Source organism: Bidens hawaiensis, unplaced genomic scaffold, assembly GCF_021521415.1.
Source record: "Bidens hawaiensis isolate Kalapana, Puna unplaced genomic scaffold, B.hawaiensis_p1.1 tig00001961_1, whole genome shotgun sequence".
Classification (NCBI taxonomy): Eukaryota; Viridiplantae; Streptophyta; class Magnoliopsida; order Asterales; family Asteraceae; genus Bidens; species Bidens hawaiensis.
The window spans coordinates 1,262,603-1,274,918 of record NW_027491109.1 but is presented as its reverse complement, the minus strand read 5'-3'; the positions used below and the strand labels follow the sequence as shown (position 1 = coordinate 1,274,918).

Genomic DNA, 12,316 nt, shown 5'->3' with positions numbered 1-12,316 from the left:
AATAAAAAAAGGTTACTTAAGACTTGATACTTGATAGCATGTATATCTTGTAGAGTAAGTAATTTTTTCATAATATTATCTAAAGATAATTGATTACAATAAAACAAATTAACCATGTTTAATAGTATCGCGCAGATAACACATGTCGCGTTTAACGCATAAACTGACAAACCTTGTTAACAAAATCGTCAGATGAAAAAAGGTGCACCAACAGTATTTAACTAGATCCGACACTGTATGATATGCGTAAGAACTAGCATACTTTGTTAACAAAAGTGATATACCAAAAGTATATTACTAGATCCGAAAACAGAGCAGTATTATGATAAAATCGCTTAGAATCACACGCACCACTTTAGCATCTCGTATTAATGATGAGATACATGACGAGTGCATAAAAGCAGAATGTACACTGTATTTTACAACATATGAAGTAACAAAAACAATATCTTCCTTAAAATACAATAACTCCTCTCCCAAAATTCAAACAAAAACAGGTGAATCTTTTAATAATACAAGATTTTATAACACTCAAAATCAAATCTTTACCTGGGGCCCACCTCAACACGAACAGCCCAGCCCGATCACACATGCTTCTCCTTTGAACCTGTTTAATCTTGTAATATAAATCTTCCCATGTGCAAATTCAGGTTGTGATATTTAGAGAGATGAAAACTGATTAACTGAGCAAATCACTAAATAAGTTAGGATTTTGGCTCGTTGGGTTCACGCCCATTTGCCTAACGAGTGCATCTTTGTCCAGAGCATCTTTCAGGCTTGGACCTTTGGTCAATGATGCAGGTTTCTTACTTGCACTCGCTGAACCATTACTCAGATTCAGATTCTGATTCTGGTTCCCATTTGTAACAGTATCTGAATAGAGAGACAAAAGATCAGAACCATTAGAACCAGCAGCAGGAGCTTTAACATCTTGACTCAAATCAAGAAGACCTTCCAGTTGTTTAAACGGATCCGCAGTCGAAGAATAACTATTCGTATCACCAACCGGTTCACCCAAATCAAGCAAGTCAGGTGGAGGTGGCTGAACCGTTTTGTTGACAGTTACGGTTGCGGTTGTTCTTGAAGGCTTAGTATGAGCCGCAGCACTGCCAGATTGCTTCCTTTCAGACTGTGAAGTCGTACCCGAACAATGAAGCCGCCAGTTTTTGCTTCTCTTCTGAAACCTCAACACTTGACTGCCTCAGTTCAAGTGGTTTAGATATAACCGTATCAGGCTGTGTTGCACCATTAACTGTAGTCCTATGGGACTCAAAGTTTGAGGTAGATGAGGATGGACCAGATGAGTATGTGGGCTTACCCCACTTCTTTTGAACGCCATCGAGCCGCAACTTAAGTTCAGTCGAACCCGAGCCTGAGCCTGAGCCTGAGCCTGAGCCTGCATCAGAAATGGGTACTAAAGGCCAAGTAGGTTGAACCGATGGTTGATAAGAAGGCTCGGATACAGTTGCAGTTACAGGAACTATGTCGGTTATGTTAGTAGGGACCACAGGTTTTGGAACCTCGTTCGCCTCAAACCAAAGAGAATGAGGTTGTTCATAGGAGTTATGGTTTCTGATTTTGCTATAATTTAGGGTTCCGGAGCGTTCATTTTCAGGGATATAGGGTTCAGCCCCCTGCTCTAGTGACTTCTGGACATAATTATCAAGAAACGAAAGGCTCACATCGATCTGCATGTAAATATTAATAGTAAGTTATTAAACATCAAAACTTATTTAATTATTAAAATACACAAAAGTTTACCTCAATGTCTTCACAGCTTGCATCTTATGGCATAATATTCTCTATGGCATTGGCATCAAGATTAAGGATTGCTTGGAATTCGTATGCACGTTGTTGGAGATCAGATGAGTGAGATGCTGATAATTCCTCAAGCAACGACTGGCACTGCAAAGATATTGTATATTGAAAAAATTTTAAAAACTGAATATACTTTTATTTTGGAATAAAAGGAGACATGAAAGATGAGTAAGCATTTTATAGACCTCTGGTAACAAGGTTGCTTTTCTTCCAGCTGCTTTCTCGAAACAATATACTTTCATAAGTGCTGTCACTGCATATCCCTTTAAAATGAAAAAGAAAAGGAAGTCAAGTAGTCAACATACCACTAGCGTTCGTTTGTAAAACCAGTCAACATACCTTAACTATATCATCAGCCGAATGTGCTTCTGCCACGTCACATAGCTTGCCACTGATGTAGGAAGCAGAATATTTACCGTCTGCAGTCCCATATTCACCCAACACCCAACATATGACCTGTTGTCAAAGTTAGCATATAAGATAAATATATACACACACACCTATATATAATAAAAAGAAATCAGTTGACCATGAAACCTGAACTTACCTGGAGAAATGCTGATGGAAGCTTTGGCTCATCGACTATTTTCAGGTAAGATTCCACCTACAAACCAAAAAATGAAATCACAACAAAAGAAAACAGAAATATAACTATAACTGAAATTTAAAAAATAAAGAATTGCATACAGCGGATAATCTCAGCTGACTATCTTCTGTATCATCATCCTCTCCAAATCCTTCAGCAATCAATCGCATCAAGTTATGTGCAACCTTGGGGTTCACTAAATCTCCAGCATGCTGGAAAACTTTGTTCATGGTCTGTAAATCAAAAAAAGTGGAGATAAGTTATTAGTAAACAGGTAAAAAAATTAAAATATATTTATGTGTATGTATATAAACCTGGATGAACCAATGGTTACTGGGAGCAAATTGTTCTGCAAGCTCCACACATCTGGATGCTGTTTCAGTTTTGTAGTGATTATCATTAATGCTAATCATGTAATCAATCATACGGTCTACTATTACTTCCACATTGGAGGATTTTGTCATTTTGTATAGCAGCTCAAAGGTTTTCCTCTTTAGAGTGTCATCACGATCCTGGATACGACAAGTAATTAATTAACATCATTTCCAATAAGATAAACAAATAGATCAGTCAACTGATCAAACTCACCTCTAAGCAATCGATCACAGCAAGTTGGTGTTGTTCAGCAATATCTGGACTTATTTGTATTAATCTACCAAGAGCATCGATACCCATATACTTCAAATTATGACTGCCACTCTAAAATGGAAAAAATATATGCAAATAATGTTGGGTTCGTAGGCCTTGTTGGCCCGGTTTATTATATGAAGTCAAAAGAGGAGACGGGTGTGGGCGGTCGGGCCCAAGCCCGGCCCGGTTTAGATTTCTTGCATAATAATTTACTAACCCTAGTTCAGTCTCTATATAAACAACATTATGTACTTGTAATATTTTGTCACTCAATAAAGATATACCTAGTTGCCACCCGTGGACGTAGGTCAGTTTAGACCGAACCACGTTAAATCCTCGTGTTCGTTTATTGCTTTCGTGTCGTGTTCAGTTTCGTGTGTGCGTTTAATCCTAACAAGTGGTATCAGAGCTAGGGTTCGGATCACGCGAAGAACACGTTGAACCAGCCGAGTCGCCGCCAAACCATCCAGCCGCCGCCACCCTACTGCGCTAGGGTTTCGCCGCCGCTACAGTTTTCTTATTGTCGTTGGGGTTTACGCCGCCGACGATCGCGACTTGGGTTCTATCGAGCGCCACATCACCACCAGTTTTAATCGTGATTAGGGCTTCGCGAAACAATTATCAGTTATTTGAACGAGCATCATTGTTTGTCGCTCAGAAATACACTTGGGCCGCCGACGTTGTTAGTAATTGACCAGAAAAGAAGAGTTTGAATTGTTTCACTTTCTTTTTAGGAGTTCACGCCACCCAATTGTTTATTTGTTTTGAGCAGGAGCAAATATCCACTAAGAAGTTGGACCAAATCAAGTTTTTTCTAATTTGGGCCTTGTGAAAACAAAGCAGGCCCGTATTGATTGTGTGGGCCACGTTTGGGTAGTTTAGCCCATAAATAAATTTGGGTCAACATCGTAGTTGCAAAGTATGAGCCAAGAACAGTTAAATCAAGATCCTATTTTATTGAAGAACAGTTGTTAAGTCAGAAGAATCGTTTAAAGAAACAAAGAACCAGTGCCAACCGCGTTTGACAGGTTTTATCGTTTCTGTTAAAGTTTCAGTTTTCTGATTTACAGTTCGTTATTCCGCTGCACGTTAAATAGGTTGATTGTTTAACAGAGTTCAGTTGAACAGCCGTTAAGTTCAGGCTCGTGCCATTGTTGTGTCTGTCTCTGTTTTTTATCCAGTTTTTCGTTTTAGTCATTGTTATGGCAGAAGACGGAAAGTTTTCGATACAGAAGTTTGACGGACAGAAGTTCGGTTGGTGGAAGATGCAGATTGAGGCACTACTTTGTCAGAAAGACTTGGATGTAGTGCTTGAGGATGAAAAACCAGAAAAGATGTCAGAAGCAGATTGGAAGAAGTTAGACAAGAAAGCTAGGGCTTGTATTACATTGTCGTTGTCGGAAGATGTGGCGTTTAACATCATGAAAGAAACCACAGCACGTGGTATGATGGAGGCGCTATCCAACATGTATGAAAAGCCTTCGGCAACGAATAAAATCTATCTTATCCGAGAGCTAGTGACAACAAGAATGAAAGAGGGTGGGTCAGTTACAACTCATATCAATAATCTTAATTCGATCTTGTCCCGCTTAGTGTCAGTTAACATTAAGTTTGATGATGAAGTTCAAGGCCTCTTGTTATTATCCTCTTTGCCCGACAGTTGGTCGCAAACAGTGACTGCAGTTTGTAGTTCGTCTACAAATATTACTTTCGATGGGATTCGAGATCTGATTCTGGGAGAAGATTCAAGACGCAGAAGTTCAGGTGAATCATCAGGCAATATGCTAGTCACAGAAGGTAGAGGTAGGGGAAAACAGCGAGGCAGTGGGAGCAGGAAGAGGAGTCAGTCTAAGACTCGTAAGGATATTGAATGTTGGGGTTGTAAAGAGAAAGGACACTTCAGGAATCAGTGTCCGAATGGTAAGAAAGAGGTGAACGTTACAGAAGACGACACAGATGACGGGGTCAGTAGTGATGAGGCTTTGGTTTGTAGTGTTGAGAGTAGCGTTGATGCTTGGGTGATGGATTCTGGTGCATCGTTTCATGCCACTCACTGTAGTGAAACGATGAAGAATCTTAAATTTGGGGATTTTGGAAAGGTTCGACTAGCGAATGATGATATTTTAGAGGTTACGGGTATGGGAGACGTTGATTTGATAACTTCAGCCGGTACTTCTTGGACTTTGAAAGACGTGAGGGTTATTCCAAGTTTGAAGAAACGTTTGATTTCAGTTGGGCAGTTGGATGACCAGGGGCACGATGTTAAGTTCGGGAATGGGCAGTGGAAAGTAGTCAAAGGGAATCTCGTTGTTGCTCGTGGCAAGAAAATGGGTTCGTTGTATATGGTCGATATGTCATCGAAAGGAGCGGATCCAGTTTTGGTGAAAGACAAAATCCGGTTCACAGAATCTCGTGGGCAGAAGAAGGTTCGTTTTGCAAGTAACAAACCCAGAGCCAAAGTGAAGATTCAGGATGAACGAGCTAGGAAGGTTAAATCAGTTGGGGGACATCGTGACAGTGGGAGCACAGGTCGTGTTTCAGTTACAGTTCCAGGTCGACAGTGGATTAAGAAAACCAGTATTCCAGCTGTAAAAGTCTCTCCAATGAATTACTTGCTGAATATGGAGAGTGTTTGTTCTCAGGTTATCTCAGGATCCGGTAGTTCGTTACAGTGGGAGCCGGTAGGGACAGAGAACGGGTCAGGGGCAGTTTCAGCCATGACTGACGTGTTGGAGCTCCGGGGAGCTTCAACGGGCCTTCAGGTTAATTGATGAGAAGGCGGTGGCAACTAGAAGAAGTTTAATGTTCAGATTACAGAAGTACAATCAGGAGTGCAGACGAGAGTACTCAAGGCCTCCGAGTGGGAGATTGTTGGGTTCGTAGGCCTTGTTGGCCCGGTTTATTATATGAAGTCAAAAGAGGAGACGGGTGTGGGCGGTCGGGCCCAAGCCCGGCCCGGTTTAGATTTCTTGCATAATAATTTACTAACCCTAGTTCAGTCTCTATATAAACAACATTATGTACTTGTAATATTTTGTCACTCAATAAAGATATACCTAGTTGCCACCCGTGGACGTAGGTCAGTTTAGACCGAACCACGTTAAATCCTCGTGTTCGTTTATTGCTTTCGTGTCGTGTTCAGTTTCGTGTGTGCGTTTAATCCTAACAAATAAGACCGGGTATTGTAAAATAAAATAACAAACTATAATAATTAATAATAATAATAACAATAATAATATATTACCTTGAGGAAATTAGCGATTGCATCAGCAGCTGATTCCAATAACTTGGGACTCGGTTGTATAGAAGAGATGCAGCATATGCATTCATAAATAATGGCATTTCCTATGTTACTAGCTGTATCACTTTTCCTCATTATGTCCCCGATGACTGTATACATTTGCTCGCTTGACTTTTTGTCACCACTACCGAGTAATGCTAGGATTTTTAGCAACTTAATCTGGCGCATTGAAAAGAATCAATTATGATGCCAAAAGTTATAACTTACTTTCACAAAACTCAAGAACTCAGTAATTTTTTTGTGTGTAATCTAGTGTACAAGTAAAACGTGTCAGGATTTATCTACATACACTTACTTTATAACTGTAATAATAATTCAAGACCTCAAAAGGCATGGATCAAAGGTTATTGTAAAACCTTTATCTTGTGCATTACGAAATTTAGCAGCAAACTACTGTTCATAATGTGGAATGAATGATTGGATGATGATAAATTGCACATGCAACTGAACATGCATGAGTTTTAATTTGATATGGGTACAAACCCAGTGAGAGATGAAAAAAAGGTCAGATTATATATCGAACGTATATTTCTTACTTTGTATACATATATTTAGATATAAAAATCAAATGAAACGAGATGAAACTGAAGCATGGAAAGTGATCAAAAATGAGAACATGGAAACGAGATGAAGGATCTAAAGTTTAAACTAAATAAGTATGTAATTGATCAAAATTCAAGATAATTAAAAAAATGAGAACATGAAAAAGAAATCAACATTGAAAACTAACATGGGGTTGTGTTGTATTGTTAGTTTGTTACATATTCACATACATTCATACGAGGCAAGCTAGCTTTGCTATATACATTTTTTTAAAAAGCATGATATGAAAAGTCAAGTACTTTTTCACAAGATGATACACACTAGAATCGAATTTCTTAATATGTTCTACTTTTACTTCAAAACTTTCTACTGTATCAGAAGAACAATTTGTTGTGTTTCTTTACATTTTCCTCTAGTAAAAACAATAAAATTAAGCTTGTACCAAAGAAGTTAGCCTTGTGTCGAGGACCCTAGGGATTGTGCGTTTCTACGTTGAATGGTTTCATAATTCGTGTTAACTTCACTTTAAGTCTACCTTAACTGCTGTTGTTAAGCTTTCCATTGTTTAAGAAGTTTCCAATCAATAAGACAGAAAATGGACATCTAGAAGCAATCCTAATAGCAAGCTTAAATTATATGAGTATATACGAAAGCAATTGTTAAACTTCAACTGAATTAAGAAGTTGTCGCACAAACTGCTTGCACGAATCCAGAAGTTCTCCTAGACGTGAATCAAGCAATGATTGTTTTACCCACGATATTCTGTCCAAAAAGTTCAATCCTAGCCAGTATTAAGTTTTTATTCTCCAAGGAAAGAAATATGACAATAAGAAACTGAAAGAACCCAAACAAAACTCACACTCACTCTGCCAAAAGAAAAACCACAGCAGCATGTAGTTCATAAAAGTGCTTAGCTATTGATCAAAAGGCAACAAAAACATCTCGAACAGTAGCAAAGTTTCGGACTTCATGAAATGAAAACTAATAGGCAACACAAGTAGAGTAAAACTAAAATCCCATCAAAGAGAAAAAACAACTATATTTTGCAACAAACGACCCAAAAAGAAAAGTGTTGCAATTTGTTCACATGAAGGAGGATTAAAAGTTCCAAAAAGAAGGGCCTAGCCCTATGGTATCTACATGTGCAACAAGTGCATACCTGAATGAAAGGGGCAGGTGCCTGATGATAGTCATAAGTTTTTGGCAATCTGCGCTCAGCAACTTGTTTAAGAATGTTGACAAACTTGCAACTAGATCCTTGTATAGACTTGCATCTGCCATGATAAGATCATGTAAAGGGAAAAGTGTGGCACCCATGACACCAGGGTCATTATCAGAAAGTATCTGCAACAAAAATGTGCAAGTCAAGGATCAGAAAATTTTGATTACATCATACTATAAATTTTCAAGATTAGTCAATAATGTTTCTCATAAAAAATATCAGGAAATATGACCTCACTAAATTCACCAATTGCATCGGTAGAAATCCATTATATGCAAGTGATCATCAACAAAAAGGTAGCAGATTTAATAACATAGAGCTATAACATGATGATTGTGCTCCCTAAAATACTCAACTATTTGTTTACTCAAATCTAATGGTGGAGATATACACATTTGTGCTGTGTAAACAGATGTTTCCCATGAATGTTACAGCCCTTAATATGTTAGTTATTTGAACAAATGTGTTGTTTCAGACTATGTTTTCACCATTAGACCAGATAATTATTTGTTTGGTACTCACATCAGTTCAAAACTCATCTTTGTTTAAACTTGAAAGAATAATTAAATCATATATGACTATATGCTTACTTTAAGTTAAATTCATATGAAATATCGCATTAAGGGGCTGTTTGGGATTCCTAATTTTTGCTCCTTATAGCTTATAACTTATGGGTTATAAGTTATAAGGTGTTTGGGAAAGTGTACAAGGTATAAGTTACAACATTGTAACTTATACCTTATGCCTTAAATAAGGTATAAGGAGGTAAAATACGAAATCCCAAACACCCCCTAAATTCCCCTTCTCCAACAAGATTGCTTCAGCTTCTAACGTAAACGGACCATCAAACAACAAACTAATTAATGCACCACGTGTAACAGTATCATTACCAAATAGATCCTAATGGTAAAAAAGCAATCTTCTCATAGCAGAATTCATTCGAAGAATATAAAAGTATGACAATTTGTAACAAGTATTTATACGAAGGGGTATCATACCTAACTAGCAGAATTCAAATAAAATAAGATTGCAAATAGAACTAAACAACTTTTAAACCATAATGCAGGTTGAACTAAGTACAAAAATCACGGAATGTTTTGTATCCAGGATCATCATAAGAAATAACAAGTATGTTTCTGAAGCAATGGACCATCAAACGACAAACAAACTAATCATGCACATGGTTGTAAATATCGTGCCTATTAATCGCTAGTCGGTACCCCACCAATTAGCCCCTACCCCACCGCTAACTAATGCCTAGCGATTTCTACAACACTGAATCCATGCCTAACTAGCATAACTCAAATAAAATCAAACTTGCATACAGAACTAAAAACCATAATGCAGGTAAAACCAAGTTAAAAAACGCGCAAAACCAATAAAAACCACCAACCTTCCGAAAATTCGCCACAAGATGATTCACCGAAGCCGGCGCCTTCCGATGAAAGCTATGCAACGCCATGAACGCCTTCTTCCGAACCACCTCCTTATGATGCCCCAAAAACTCCACAACCTGCTGCACCACAGCGGGACCGTCTCCTCATTAATCAACTTACAGCACGCGTTCAACGCGGCGCACACGACCAAATAATTATCCGACTTCAAATCCTTCTGGATCGTATTGACAATCAGTATAATCAAATCATGATCCTCGTTCAGAAACAGAGTAGCCGCCAAATAACCAGTTCGTTTGAGTAACAGTGAATCGTCATGCGTCATTTTAACGGCGTGGATGTAACCGAAGGAAGCATCGTGGCCGAGCATCTCGATATAGACTAAACGGATGATGTACCCTTTAATTTTACGCTTGGGGATGTCAGGGTCGTTGATTGTGCGTTTTAGGGTTTCGATCTGGTGGAGGATGATCCGGTCTTCTTCGGATTTGGATCGGGCTTCGCCGATGGATTTGATTAGGTCTAGAAACTCCTTCGATTGGCCGTTGGAGCCCATTGTCGTCAGCTCACGGCCGAAGGTTTTTAGCTGCTCCAGATTTGCAGGTGTGTGACTGTTATTATTATTATTAAGGGATTTAGGGTTTCGGTGGATCAGGATTTACAGTCTTGTGAAGAAGAAGAAGAAGCAGATGTTGGATTTTAGAGAGACGAGTGTAATGCACGTGGCTTGGGGTTGAGTGGGGGTAGATTTGTAAAAATAAAATGGTTTCTCGACCCGATCGGAGTCAAACTGGTTTGGGTTGAAACCGGCTGGGTTTAGTCATCAAAAGTTAAAACCGGTTTATGATCGGTTTTGATTCGTGTTAAACCGAATTCTTGAATGGTTCATGATTAGTTTTGGTTCGGGTTACGATCGGACTTTGACCGGTATTGTTAGAGAGAATTGCAAACTAGTTTTAAACCTATTGTTACAATTGGTTTCAAACCGATTTTTACATAATCGGTTTCGGTTTAATTAACGTGTTTTTGTTCCCATCTCTAATTGAGTATGTAGGTTTGAAACTGGTTCATAACCTTCACCATTGGAATCGATTTCAAACCGGTTTATTCGAACTTGACTCGGTTAGGACTTGGTCAAAAACAGACTAGAACCCAAATTGGTTACAACCCAAACGGTTTTAATATATTGTAACCAACTGAACTAGTTGCAACTTGAACTCGTTTTGGCCTGAGAATTGGTTTGTCCACCTCTAGGTTGAATTATCCGAAACTGATTCAGTTTAGATGTGTTAGTTTGAAGTCAGTTGGAGTATATAATAGTTGAGACCGGTTTAAGAGAACATGATTGCGAAAAACTATTTATGTAATGCATTGAAACTAGCTTAAGAGAACCGATTTGAAAAACTAGCTAGTTGTATACTTCTATATTGGAATATCTATGCTAATCTAGCTATAACTCATGCATGAAGATTGAACTTCATTTAGTAACCTATTCCATGCTAATATGAATATATTGTGATAAGTGATGGTTAGACAAAGAGATACCCACCGACATTCATTATTTCATAAGAGTTTACGGTAACTTAACTTATAAGACACATCTACTTATTCTAATAAAAGTAAAATAATTGTAGACACGTATTGGTTTGTGGTTAACCCTCACAATTTTTTCCCTCCAAAACTAATATATGTCATACATTAATAATTATTCACTTTCTTTTACACTCTATTTATATTATATCAATAATATAATTAAATTATTCACTTTTTTTAAACTCTATTTATGTTAATAAAGTAAAATAATTGTAGACACGTGTCGGTTTGTGTTTAATACTCACAGTTGTTTTCCTTCAAAACTAATATATGTCAAGATTAATAATTATTGCTTTCCTTTTACACTCTATTTATATTATATCTATAACATGATTAAATTATTCACTTTTCTTTAAACTCTATTTATATTATATCTATACACTTTTATAAAAATAATATTTACATATTATACTACAATACATTGTTTAAATATATTTCACAACATACTTTGTGAAATCCAAAAATCAACAACAAACCGTGTTTGTTAAAAATTGAAAAAAAAAATAAATATTATCATTAACATATTATACTATGTATATTGTTGAGAATTGTAAATAAAAAAAACTCTAATATGCTTTCAAATTATGAAGTATTTTTTTAATCATTAAATTATAAATATATGTTTAAAAGTTGATCCATTTTTTTTAAAATAAATCCATTTATCTATTAATTTTTTTGTACATTGTCATATAAATTATAAATATATGATTTAAATCTATCCGTTTATTTTTTCGGTTAGTTTAGTAATTGTACATATATGTTTTAAATTGTAAATATAGTATATACCAATCACTTTCATATATAATAATGTTTATCATATTTAGTTTCTTGGGTTTTTTTTATCAAGAATTGCTTCGTTTTTTTTGTGGAACATAAATTTGATTGTTACGGGTTAAAAGTTGGTAAATAGATCGTTTGGTATGTAACATCCTAAAATTTCAAATAATAACATTTAATATATTATTTATTACGATGGGAAAGTTTACTCGAGTTAGTAAATAAATAATATAATAATGAGGGAAAGACAAGTAGGCTAAATCAATGGAGATTAATCATGGACCAAAAAGGAAAGATGAGCCTTAGGTCCATGGGCTAAGGGAGTTTAAATACCCCTTAAATCCCAAATCTTTCCATTTCCATCCATTCTACACACTTGCCTACACCTTAAAACACACACTTAAGCCAAACAACCCCTCCCTAGCCGCCGGCCGCCATCCAAGCCATAACCC

At 37.0% G+C, this 12,316-nt stretch overlaps 1 pseudogene across 1 annotated transcript; it reads right to left on the bottom strand.

The window, feature by feature from the left end:
• Window positions 1-297: 297 nt before the first annotated feature.
• On the bottom strand, window positions 298-10,210 carry LOC143603795 (AP-4 complex subunit epsilon-like; annotated as a pseudogene). The gene is made up of 11 exons (XR_013148137.1): window positions 9,494-10,210; window positions 8,038-8,222; window positions 6,279-6,494; window positions 2,993-3,103; window positions 2,719-2,916; window positions 2,506-2,637; window positions 2,366-2,422; window positions 2,158-2,274; window positions 2,004-2,081; window positions 1,762-1,905; window positions 298-1,688 (listed from the first exon to the last, which is right to left on the bottom strand). The product of XR_013148137.1 is annotated as an AP-4 complex subunit epsilon-like (transcript).
• Between the last annotated feature and the right edge of the window lie 2,106 nt (window positions 10,211-12,316).